The sequence below is a fragment of the Pleurodeles waltl genome, chromosome 8, assembly GCF_031143425.1.
Source record: "Pleurodeles waltl isolate 20211129_DDA chromosome 8, aPleWal1.hap1.20221129, whole genome shotgun sequence".
NCBI lineage: Eukaryota > Metazoa > Chordata > Amphibia > Caudata > Salamandridae > Pleurodeles > Pleurodeles waltl.
Window position 1 is genome coordinate 534,583,535 of NC_090447.1, and position 13,791 is coordinate 534,597,325.

Genomic DNA, 13,791 nt, shown 5'->3' on the forward strand with positions numbered 1-13,791 from the left:
AATTTCGCATTCATTTGTGCCCTTCTATCATCTGTGCGATCTAAAAAGCTTATTTCTACTGCTGAGAGCGAGCAGGTAAGGTTTTCCCTATGAGCGTGAGCTGTTTCAAAAGGTTGCATTGGCTCGAAAAATTCCCTCATTATTTTAGCATCCCAATCTTTAGCAATCTGGCTTAGTTGCGTTATTATAGGAACATATGCAAAGGTAACATCATAATTTGAATAAAAATACTGTATGTTAGTTTGACCATAAAATCTAGAACTTACTAAACTACATGTAATCCCATATGTAAGAGGCATGTGGTGATAAGTCACCCCTTCCGTTACCGATGTCGGTATCTGTGTACACACATAACAATCTTTCGCATCCATAGTCTCAACATATTCTTTTAGTAGGCGATAGAAAACATTATACGAAAGTTCCTTCTTATCATGCAAGTGTCTCTCATCTAATTCTAGTCTTTTCAATGCGGTTAGTTCAGTGACAGTAACAGGAGCAGAAGTAGAAGCATAAATTTTCTCATTCTCACCCTTACCACGCGTTGCAAGCACTATTGCCATTATTATTAGTACACATGCAGTTATCAAGCCTATACACGCATATTTACAATATTTCACTCTACTGTTTTGTGTAGCGTACTTAGTCATGATCTGTATAGAATCAGAGAGCTAGAAGCACTTATAAAGAAACGATTTAGCAATTAGTTACAAAGCTGAACGAGCGCAATGTTCACACAGTTTTCTTCAGGAGCCCAGTCACTTATCGGTTAGCAGCATTTGTCTCAATTCGGCAATAACTCAGTCTTTTATCAGTTAGCAACGTTGTCTCAAATCGGGTTTAAGAGTCAATCAGGTTATCAAAGTCTTATCAAGTTAGCAAATGTCTCATCCAGTTTAGCAATGTCTCAGCTGGTTGTATCACGTTAGATTATAGCAAGCAATGTCATTTATCAGTTTTTCAGTCAATAGTGTCCATAAAACTTTTCTTTTCTATTGGTATCTCTTCTTTTTCGTTCTCGAGGCTAAGAGATACAAATTCGTCGGTCCAATCGTCATTGACTACATATGCCCATTCTGGACCGGAATATCTCCTGTTTGGTATCCTTTTCCTTTTCAATTTTGCATCTCTCTTCGATTCTGCCTCACTGGTACTTTCCTCTTTGGCCAAGTCTTTTTCTTCACTTGATGTTGGTACCACGACAGACACTTCCTTTCTTTTCTCTTTCACTCTTGGCCCTTCACTGTCGTTCAACGTTTCTCTAGTTCTTAGTTTAACTGGTGATATACTTGGTCTTCTCTTTGCACTGTGTCCACTTGATGGACCTGCGATCTCTTCTGAAGAATTTTGAACAGTTTCGTTCTGCCTTGTCCCCTCCTTCTGGGGAGTCAATCAGGTTTTCCTTTTCTTTTTCTGTACCGTCTGCTTCTGGGAAAGCCCTCCTCTGATCAGGCTCTCCTGCTTCTTCACCTCTTTCGAGCCCTTTGTCACCGTTACTTTCTTCAGGCTCTTTGTCACTTTCAGCTGCTTCAGGCTCTTTGTTACCTTCAGCTGCTTCGTCGCTGTCTGAGGTTTCTCCTTGGTCTTCCCCAAGTGAATCGGTTGTTTCGTCCTCAGAGAATATTTCTCTCTCCTCTATTTCTGCCTGTTCGCTTCTAGTTCTGTTTTGCTCTGTCTCAGCGCTCAGCACTTTGTTATCAGGTACTGGCAGTTTCAGCGCTTCAACTTCCTCATCTGTGGGACACAACACTTTCTTTGTATGACTGGCGTGAATCCAGTTGGGAACTCCCGCACACTTCACAGCGGTAGTGGTCGTCAGGATCACTTGGAAAGGGCCTTTTCCAACGGGGTTCCAGACACGACTTCCTCACGTGCTTCTTTATCACGACCCAGTCACCTGCTTTCAGTGTGTGTCCTGGACCTTGGATCGGTGGCAAGGTGGTTGCTTCCACCTGGTGAGAGAAAGAGCGAACCACGTCAGCCAGACCTTTGCAGTAGTCTAACACCATATCATCTGTAATATTCAAAAGCGCGTTTGCGGGAACTGCAGGAAGTCTCATGGCCCTGCCATGAGAATTTCGTGCGGGGACAATCCAGTCTTTCTGTCAGGGGTGTTTCTCATTGACATTAACACCAAAGGCAATGCGTCAGGCCATTTTAAATTTGTCGATGCACATATTTTCGCCATTCTTGATTTCAGTGTACCATTCATCTGTTCCACCAGTCCTGAGGCTTCAGGGCGATAGCTACAATGCAGTTTTTGCTCAATGTTCAGCGCTGCGCAAAGTAACTTTATCACCTCGTTTTTGAAGTGACTTCCTCTATCTGATTCTAAAGAGATCGGGAATCCGAAACGTGGTATCAACTCCCTCAACAATAGTTTTGCAACTGTAAGGCTGTCATTTCTACGTGTGGGGTATGCTTCAATCCAGTGACTAAAAATGCACACAATCACCAACACATACTTCAGACCTCCATGCACAGGCATCTCAATAAAGTCCATCTGCATTCTGCTGAACGGGCCGCTCGCCCTGCCAATGTGGCTCATGTTCACAACCGTTCCCTTTCCTGGGTTCATCTGCTGACAAATGACACAACGATGGCAAACTGCTTCTGCAACTTGACGGAATCTGGGGTTAAACCAATCAGTTTTGAACAATCTTATCATGGCATCTCTCCCTAGGTGAGCCTGCCCATAATAGAACCGCGCTAGCTGCGATAAGAGACTATTTGGTAAAACAAATTTTCCTTCATTTGAAACCCATAACTCATCTGGTCTCCTTGTACATTGTGACTTAATCCAGGAAGCTCTTTCATCCTCCCTGACGCTATTCTGTAATGCTTTTAGTTCATCCATTGTATCCACGACCTTCAAGGCAAATGCTTCAGCTGGTTCGAGCTCTGGCTCACTTATCAAATTCCATTCATCCCTGAGCAATATACAGTTCAAGGCACAAAATCTTGCGACTTGATCCGCATATGCATTTCCCAGGGAAACATAGTCCTGTCCTTTTGTATGAGCACTACACTTTACCACTGCAATTTCGGCTGGCATCTGAATGGCGTGTAACAATTCCCTTATTCTCTCCCCGTTTTTCACTGGGGACCCTGAAGAGGTCAGGAAACCTCTCTGTGACCATAGTTGCCCAAAGTCGTGCACAATTCCAAACCCGTACTGACTGTCAGTGTAAATGGTAACCTTCATCAATGTAGACAGTTGGCATGCTCTTGTAAGGGCTACAAGCTCTGCTACTTGTGCGGAATAGACTCCTTGAAGCCAGGACGCTTCCAAGACACCTGTTACAGTACATACAGCATATCCTGCTTTCAATATTCCCAATGCATCTCTTAAACATGACCCATCAACAAAAACAATTTGGTCATTTTCATCAAGCTTAGTATCCTAAATGTCAGGTCGGGGTTTTGTGCAAAATTCAGTCACCTGAAGGCAGTCGTGCTCGACGTCTTCAGCGTTCTCAATTTCAGCATTTTCACCGGGAAGCAAGGTTGCTGGATTCAACGTAGTGCACCTTTTCAGCTGCACATTCGGTGAGCCCAGAATTATCGTTTCATACCTTGTGAGTCTTGCTCCAGTCATGTGTTGCGTTCGGGAGCGGGTCAAAAGTATCTCAACTGAGTGAGGGACCATGACTGTTAATGGGTGTCCCATCACTATTCCTTCACTCTGAGTGAGGCTGATACCAACTGCTGCTACGGCGCGCAAACACCCTGGCAGTGCTGCTGCGACCGGATCCAGAGTAGCTGAAAAATACGCTACTGGTCTGTTTATGCCACCATGGGCTTGGGTCAAGACAGACAAAGAACATGCATCACGTTCATGACAAAACAATGTGAAAGGCTTTGTGTAATCAGGCATACCTAAAGCTGGAGCCCTGCACATGCATTCTTTCAATTCAATAAAAGCATCCATCTCATCTCCTTTCAGCTCAATTTCATCCAAGGCATCCTTCTGGGTCAGTTTCAGTAAAGGCTTTGCTAGAGTTGAGAAGTTGGGAATCCACTGGCGACAGTAGCTCACCATCCCCAAAAACTTCCTCACCTCCCTCCTTGTCTTTGGTGGACTCATTTGAAGTACACGTGTTATTCTTTCCTTCATTATTCTCCGTGACCCTTTCTCTATTTGATGACCCAAGTATTTCACTTTCTTCTGACAGAACTGCAACTTTGAAGGGGACACCTTGTGTCCATTCCTTCCCAAATGGTTCAGTAGAGCAATGGTGTCGGCTGTGCAGCCACTTTCTGTCTTAGATGCAATCAGTAAGTCATCAATGTACTGTACTAGGGTTGACTCGAATGGCAATTCTAACGCTTCCAAGTCTTTCTTTAGAATCTGATTGAAAATTGACGGTGACTCAGAAAACCCTTGAGGAATTCGACACCAACTGTAAACTCTGTCTAAGAATTTGAAACAAAAGAGAAATTGGCTGTCCTCATGAAGAGGCACCGAAAAGAATGCTTGTGACAAGTCGATGACTGAGAAACACTCGGCATCGCAAGGGACTTGAAACATTATCACAGCTGGATTCGGTACTACAGGGCAGCATTTAATTATGATGTCATTTATTTTCCTCAAGTCCTGCACAATTCGGACCTTTCCACTCGGCTTTATTAGTCCCATGATTGGTGAATTACATGGACTGCTTAACACTTCTTTCAGTACTCCCTGTTTTACAAACTCGTCAATGAGTTGGGCGACTTTCATGAGGGTGTCTTGTGCCATGTGGTATTGTGGGGTCTGGGGAAAGGTTACATTGGGTTTTACGGTCACTTTCACTGGTTCCACTCCTTTCACCAATCCCACCTCTTTTCCTGTCATATCCCACATTTCCTTTCCGACTGTTTCCCGTAATTCAGCTGGAATATCTTCTTCAGTTATCATCGGAAAAAGGTTAATCAGAGGATATTCTTCATCAGTTTCCATCTCATCCCCTTCTACACTGTCCTCTTCTTCCCCATCACTGCTCGTCTGAATTCTAATTCCATCGTTCGAACACATAATCGAACATCCCAATTTGCACAATAGGTCTCTCCCTAACAGTGCTATCGGACTTGAGTCACATACCACAAATTTATGTGACCCTTGATAGTTACCAATTCTGACTTGTACTGGATCTGTGATTGGGTTCGTCAGGTACCTGTTTGCTACTCCCACTACTTGAACTGTTCTCCCTGAGAGTGGCAAATTTGGTACTTCAATGCTCCTGACAGTTGAACGTGTGGCTCCTGTGTCAACCAAGAATGAAACACGATGACCCATAACTCTTCCCTCCACATATGGACCCTTTTGATCAACTTCCAAGGATGCTGCAAGCACACAATTTCCCTCCTCATCTGAACTTTCACTCTCCCATACATTGTTTATTCCATTCTCACTGTGTAATGGGAACTGTTGTACTGTGCCATTTGTATTCATCACCTGACCCGAGACCTGTGGAGGAACCATCACTTGCTGCTGACTCACAGGTGCCAAAGGTATTTGCATTTGCTTATTAGGTACCATGGGAAACTGCTGTTGCATTGGCTGCATTTGCGTCATCTGCATACGGGGCATCTGCATCTGCTGCGGCTGCATGGGCTGTAATCCCTGCAGCTGATTTATGGTCTGAAAATTTGGGTTTGGACCTCTCATTTTCGGTCCCCTCATTGTCTGGAATGCATTGACATCATTGTTTTGCTGACCAACACCTGCACCTTCCTGCACCACCATCGGGCACTCGCGTTTCCAATGCCCGACGATTCCGCACACGTGACACGGCATCACCCTTTTCATTGCCTACACACCATTCGGAATCGCAACAGTGTTCAAATCCGGACCATTACTCCCAAAGCCTCCTCTGCCTCTGCCTCTCGCCTGTGGCTGAAACACCATATTTCCCTGCGGCTGCGGCTGCGGCTGCGGCTGCGGCTGCGGTATCTGCTGTTGGAACCCTTGCAACCCTTGCAAACCTGTCTGAGCTGCTTTAAGTTGCATCATCATCACTTTCTCTTTCAACCTTTTCTGTTTCACTTCAATTTCGTCGCTACAGTATTTCGCATAATTCAACACCTCATCAATAGGTTTCGACTGCCAACAAATCAAATGCGTCTTTATCATCTGACTTATCTCTGGTCTCAGCCCTTCCACAAATCTAAACACAAAATGAAGCATGTCCTTCGCCTCTATTGTTTCCGTGCCACTGTAGTTCTTGAACGCCTTCAACAACCTCTCATAGTAACCATGAATCGACTCTTTAGCCTCTTGGGCAGTTCGATCAATCTTCTGCCAATCCACATTTTTCGCGGCAACCTTCGTCTTCAAATGCTCAATCACCTTATAGTACAAGCTCATTACCATAGGTGATGGTGCACCCGTATCCCTGTCTTTCTCTGGTTCACTTGTCGGCCAACCTATAGCCCTTTTTCAGTCTTCCCACAAATCTGCCGGAGCCACAATCTCAAAGAGGGTGTTCAGGTCTTCCCAAAGACATTTTGCAAGCTTCACAAACCTATCAGTCTGTTGATACCATTCAATCGGTTTCTCTCTCAGTTTGGGAAAATCATCCGTAAAAGACCGAATGTCACTTCTGTGCCACGGTACATGTATTAATTTTCCCCCTGCTGTCTCCCTCATTGGTAACATGGTTATTGCATCACTACTCTGTGATCTTTTCTCGTTGTGCTCTGGGACACTGTCTTTCCTCTTTTCCTTTTTCTTTGCCCATCTGCTCTCCCATTTGTCTAAGCACCTCCACACTTGTGCACTCTGCAGCAATTCTCTAAGGTGCATTTTCATGCCTGCTGACCTCATGTGTTCAAAGTCTGTGGTCCCGAAATCCAATCTATAGCTCCTGCTCAAGTGTTTTGTCTTGTCTATCTCAACCCCGTTTTTGTCAGCTATTTCTTGCAACCTTCTATGTACCTTGTTCACTTCTCTCGTAATCCTGGGACATAGGTACCTCAGCTCTTCTTCCGAGTAGGACTCTAACCTATTCAAACCCATAGTCCCTTCCACCAATTCTTCTGCTTCCATGTTCAACCTTACCCTATTCAGATAGTCTTCTCCCTTCCCACTGGCTGAGCTTTGTGTGGAATTCAGACTGTTGAACCACTGTGTCAGATGTTGCGCATTCAACCCCATCAGTGTAGCATTCACATTGACTGCCATTGATGGTTGCGGCAACTTTTCAGTGTTCGATGATAGCAGTATCATCAGTGGGGGACTCGACCTCACCACTGTTGACTGAGCACATATGGGACTAAACTCCATCAAGGACCCAGATCCAGTTGGCAAAGCCGCTATCGGAGTTGTCTCTGGAGTGTTTTCTATGCACCTCCTTTCCGTCCCACTCTGCACCATTGATCCTTGACCGCTCATACCTGAGTTAGGCTGAATGTACAAAGGTACCGGTGGACCTACAGTAATGGGTAGGGATATCGCATCTGGGTTCTGTCCATTCCCCAGGTTCTGAGGCATGTTCATTCCCACACTATGGGTCATCATTGCCGGCATGCCCGTCTGACTCCCCGTCATCTGAGCATGTGCGGTTCCCCCCTGCATCTGCTTTTGAGGCATCAAAAACTGGGTTGATTCAGCTTGTGCCAATGTTGGGTTGCGACCATTCTGTACTCCCATTACGGTTGGATCTAGAATCATTCCCGTACTGTTGTCACTGCTTTAGTACCTTGGGACCTGCGGCTGATAATTTTCTGCTGTTTTCAACATAGGCACATCTGGATATATTCTCCTAACCTGCGGTATCTGCGGGGTGAACAGTAAACTCGGGTCCTTAGATCCCGATGGCGTTTCTGAATTTGGAGTTCCATTATTCTGTACTGGTGCCGGAGGGGCAGAACTGGTACTTGGACCTTGTTCACTCTCTGCATAAGGTGGTGGACGGTCGTTCAGCAATTGCATGATGAACTCCTCATCCTCTGACTCGTCTTCTCTCCATAACTTTTCCTCGTCCTCTCTATCTTTGGAACACCTCCTGTTTGTCTTACAGGTAGCTTTCTTGCCTGTCGCCTCTTCTTCCTTAGCAATTGCGGGAAACAATTTTATCCCCTGCAATATATCTGACCTCCACACCTTCTGTGCATTATCCCACCTAGCGTCCGCTAGTGTCTTTTCTACCTTTCTTATCCTGGCCTCGAACTTCTTTTGCTGTTGCTGTCTAGCCATTAGTTCCCAAACCGCTAGAGCCTCAAACTGTGCTGGCCTTGGAGGTACCTTCATGTCGTACATCGCGAATCTCAAATTCTCTAGGATCCTTATATAGAATGTCCCATGGATCGGGAATGCTACGCTCCCATGTCTCTCTGTCAGCTTGTGCCATTGCTTTAGCCAAAGGCACGGAGCTACCCCCCTTTCCTCCATTACAATGTAAGCTGGTGTACCTTCGGGTGGCGTCTCCTCTCCTACGCTCGCTTTAATGTAAGACTCCCCCTTCATCGCACTCTTTAATGCTTTAAAAAATTTCATTTTCTCGTCTTTTATTTCACAAAGTTTGTAATCAATAAGTGACTTTAATTCCCGGAATACTCTTCGCTTGCCTTTCCCCTTCCAATCGAGCCCCACGGACTGCGTCCAATCCGTGCGCGGCCCTTCTCTGCAACCAACCTATCCCAGCGCGGCTCCTAGTGACGTCACACTCACACACTCTGCGGCTGACAAAGCCTCGCGGCTTGTCCTCCTTCACTCAGCTCCTCTCGTAACAACTTCTGGCATGTATCGCGAGCAACCAAATAATAATAAAACAGATCTGTCGGTTTACTACAGGAAGGGTAACACAATCGCTTCAGGACCTTAGGGATTTTTCACTAGCCTCAGCAGTTATTCCATCTTTCTCGGTCCCCACTTTCGCAAGCAAATTCTGACCCGCAGACTCTGCTCTCAACTTGTCAATGATCTATTCTAGTGCACTTAGAATTTGTCAAAGCCCGAAGTCGAAGTTTTCTTTCACTCCCTTAACACCCGTACCGACTCGTTGACCACGCCCGGTCAACCTATTAAACCGACCAGACCACAACATAAAACAAGTGTCTCATACACTTTTCAACATACTCCGGAGTCTCTTGACCTCGCAGGGCCCGTCTCAACAACAACAACCACGTGGACCTTTTTCTGCACAAAGCGCCACATGCACATGAAGTTCGACGACTTCCCTACTCTCACACTCGGAGTCGCACCTCCGCTATTCTCTAAAATCCTCGCAACCTTTTTAAACAATCTGCGGCAATAAGCTGTGCAAGCGCAAAATCCTGACTTCACTCATATCGTCACTAGTACCGCCAACGCCGATTTCACACCTCCATTCTCTCCATTCGCAAGCTCCGAGATCCCGGGAAAGTCGCGGGGGACTTAGGGCATCATCATTCTCTCAATCTGTTTTACCCAAGAAAAATCTAATTCAACACCATATACTTCTCGAGTGGGGTCCCAAAGGGCGTAACCGTCAATTCAACACCATATACCTCTCGAGTGGGGTCCCAAAGGGCGAAACCGTTACCTCTCGAGTGGGGTCCCAAAGGGCGAAACCGTTACCTCTCGAGTGGGGTCCCAAAGGGCGAAACCATTACCTCTCGAGTGGGGTCCCAAAGGGCGAAACCGTCCTCTGCTACCATCTACTGATAGAGCGTTCCGTCCTAATAAATTACCTGTATTTGGACGCTCTTAGGTCGATGAATCTTTTGACCAAGTGGGGCTCTCTTCACCCGAGAGTAATCAATTTAATCAAATCAATAATCAATAACGAACATAAGCAATGCCCTGATCAACATAACACTTCACAATTAATCCAGAAAACATTTCGGCGAACCATGACCTTCCGGCCATGAATAACCACACCAGTTCATTCAAAGTTAATAAATTTATTTTCCCTATATTAACAAAGCTAGCACGATATAAATGTGTCTCAACACCAAATGATATATGTAAATGAACATTAATAGCTGTCCATAACGGCGAAAAATATGCAATCTATGCAGCATTTGAATAACAATGCATTCGATAATAGCAACGCAAACCACTAAAACTATAATCTGTAATGGGCTAATTGCATACATTAGTCAGCATAACAAGGTCTCAAATTGCATCGTGCAACAAATGAATCCTCATCTAACCTCAAATTAGCATCTATATGTGGGATTTCATGCAAAAACAATTTAGCAACATTGATTTGGAAAACTCCTAACTAGGGCTCTTATAAAAAATCAGCAGTTGGTTACCTAAAAAGAAACACAATGCAATTGTACATTTTCCTTTCATATTTACCAAATTCAATCAGCATTCAAGGAAGTCTTCGTCTCACAGGTACCGGGTTCGATCAGCATGGGACGGGGGCAAAGGGGGCAGGGTGGACGGGGCAATTGCCTCACAGCGGCAAGATAAAAGGACAAAACTACTACTTTATGCAAAGGGGCAAATCAAAGTTAAAGTCTCTAGGGCGAGAATTACTTAAAGTCTCTTTCTCTCGATTAGAGAAAGCATCAAAGTCTCATTCAAAATGGCGTCGAACATCAATTGGCATCGTAGAAGATGGCAAAATGACGAGGTCGGCAAGATGGGCCATAATGGCTGCAATGGGTAATGGCCGCAATGTCCTGCAAATGGCGGGTAATGGCTAATGGCTGCTTTCTTCTTGTGCACCAGGTTTAAATAATCAACAGTTCAAATCCAGTAGGGTCTTCCATTGGAGGGTTCATAGGTTGGCTTCAAATTGTCCAATCAAAAACAACAATTCACAAGCTTCTACCTAGGCATACATTATCCTTGGAGTCGGGAACGTAAGTTGCAACATATTTTACCAATTAACTCACTTTCAGAGCTTCCATTGTCTGCACCTGCAGATTGACCTTGGAGCAAAGAAGAAGATGCCAGGCTGGCACGAAACCTTAAAGATAAGCATGTGAACCGATCTCACTGGAAAAGTACAGCTTCAAGCAAGAATACACGTTTTATTAGCACATTAGAAAAACACGAGCATCTAAACCGTGAGACAAGGCAACTAGGCCGAAGCCTCCACTAAAGTTATGCTAAATTAAAACATTTCAAACAAGCAAATCATGGCACACGTTTACGGTTATGTCAGATTAGTACAATTCTAATACATCACGTTATATAAAGCACGCTTATAAATGTTGGCGAACTACTCTGAGGGCACATTTGTCCCCGTACAATCTTTATTAGTTCGGTTAAAGTCACACTTGATTATTGCGGCACTACGTTTATGCGCTAATAAATGTAAAACCTTCGTTTCTGCGTCATCACAGACGGTGTCTGAGACACCGTTCTGCATGACATTTTGCGAGTTGCAAATAGCGAGTCGCTAAGACTCGCTATTTGCAACTCGCAAAATGCTTCTTTAGTACATCTGGCCCACAGTCACTTCTCGTTTTGATGCTAAAACCTAGACTGGCATTGTAGATCCCGCTCCGATTTAAGAAAGATTTTTGAAGCATTATGAAGCACCATATGGTGCGCACCAACCATTTGATATTGCTTGTCTCGGGCATTTTTTAACCTAGCTGCCGCTTCCCAAGCTACATGCTAGTAAATTCAAGGCCTGATGGCTAAAATCTCTCTTGAGGAATTCAAGGAGGTGGTGAGGTCATTAGCAAATGGAAAGACTTGTGGCAAGATGGCCTACCAGTAACTTTGCACCGGTTTAAAGCCCACAACTTTTAAAACTTGCTAATTAAATCCTGGAGGAGGGTGAGGTCCCGGCGTCATTTCACAATGCGATAGTGGTCAGTTTATAGAAAAGGATAAAAACAAAGAGACAGTTAACTCATATAGGACCATTAGTCTTTTAAGCGTGGATTATAAGATCATCGCAAAGTTGTGGCCAACGGCATGAGCAAAGTGTTAGGTTCTATTATTCATCTGGATCAGTGCGGTTTTATTCCTGGTAGGCAGTTATTTTCTAATACAAATTTTCTAATAGAAGCATTAGACTATTTTTTACAAAATAGAGTCCCTGCACAGGTTCTTTTATTAGATGCCGATTATTCTGAGGGAGTTTGTGTTCCCCAAGAGATTTAGTCAGATCATATCTCATTTTTATAAAGGAGCCCACATAATTATTACCTCTCGCAATATCGGGGCCTGCAAAGTTACCAGGGGCACGAGGCAAGGATGTCCCCTGTCACCTATTCTTTTTGCGCTATTCATAGGGCCCTTAGCAACAGCAGCGCGGACTGATAGAAGCATTGGGCCACCAATAAGCAGCGTGACCAGCATTAAATTATATGCCGATGATATAGCTCTGTTTCTAAAGCCAGATATAGCTAATCTAAAGAGGGTTTTTAAAGTATTTCAAACGTTTCAAGAACTGGGTGGGTAAAAGATCAACAAGTTGAAAGCTGAGATTGTATTATTCTACTGTGCACTTGACACTTTAGCAGTAGAACTTCACTCCTTAGTCAATCAAAGGCCTAAAAAATATTTAAGGGTATACATTACAAAAAATGTCAATGACCTATTTGAATTGAATTATTCCGCTCTAGTCCGTACGATTAAGGCTCTTTTTGCGTAATGGAACAATCTACTTTTCTCAGTAATGGGTTGTGTTACTATCATTCGAATGTCAATCTTTCCATTGTGTATTTTTTCGTTCTTTTCGCTCTCCATTAAGTTTTTAAAGGAACTGGAGGAAATGTTCTCAACTTTTATCTTGGTGAAGAAGATGCCTACGTTGGTGATAAATTCATTATACAGGCTAGTGAAAGAAGGGGACATTACTCTGCCTGACTTAAGAGTATACTATTTTGTTAACTTTGCACATGGCTCACACAGTTTAAAAAAAAAAAAACCTGGAAAGATTGGGCTAAATAATTTCTTCATCAATTTGATCTTTCATGAATACGAGATTGCTGATTTTCTGCACTTCTCGATCCCTAAAAAGGTCTTCTACAAGGTTTTAGGGTGGTCTCTTAAATGTAAAGAACAACTGAACAAGTACTATAATATCTCGGCCATTAATGGAGCGACACTCCGTGCAGACATTTATGTTGGGAATCGTTTCTAGGTGGTAGGCTAATAGTTATGGTAAGGACTCAGATTTTTTAAACTCTGCAGCTTGGAAGACATGGGCCGACATAGAACCCTCTATCAGGCACTTTAAAACAATGTTGCATTGATCCTTCATTGGTATAAGACAGTTTTCCAGTAACCTAGATTCCAGTATCGTTTGGGCCAATCTAAAACTGGTTGAAGACTGGATAGAAATCACAACCAGAATGTCTGTTAGTAGCTGGGTTGGTATTCTTAGACAGCAGAAGACCAATGCGTTATATTTGAAGGCTCGGGACAAGTGGCAGTCCAAGGAAGGTCTCCAAATTATGGAAGAGACCTTGAATAAGATAAATGTGTTTAATTTCTCTTTAATGAAAGGAGCGGATTTCTGCAGAATACCATTTTTTGCAAAGTGGTTACTTCATAGACCCACGGCTTTTTTTTTGCATAGAATTAACCCCCAGGTACCTGATAGGTGTTTTAGATGCTCAACTGAGGGGGATGGGAATTGGACCCACATTGTCTGTGGCTGTCCTAAAATAACCCCTTTCAGGGCAGAAATCCAGGCGGACTGTTCACACACTTTAGGGTTAGATAAGTCAGTAGATGTTTACATAGCTTTTCTGGGGTATTTTCCAGATGTTAATATTGCACCATTGCTGAAAAAAAGATAGTTCATATTCACATTAGTAGCTAGATCAATTATTTTGCAAAATTATCGATCAGAGACAATCCTAACATACCAACATTGGTGGTCTAAAATGCTAAAAATCAAGGAGCTA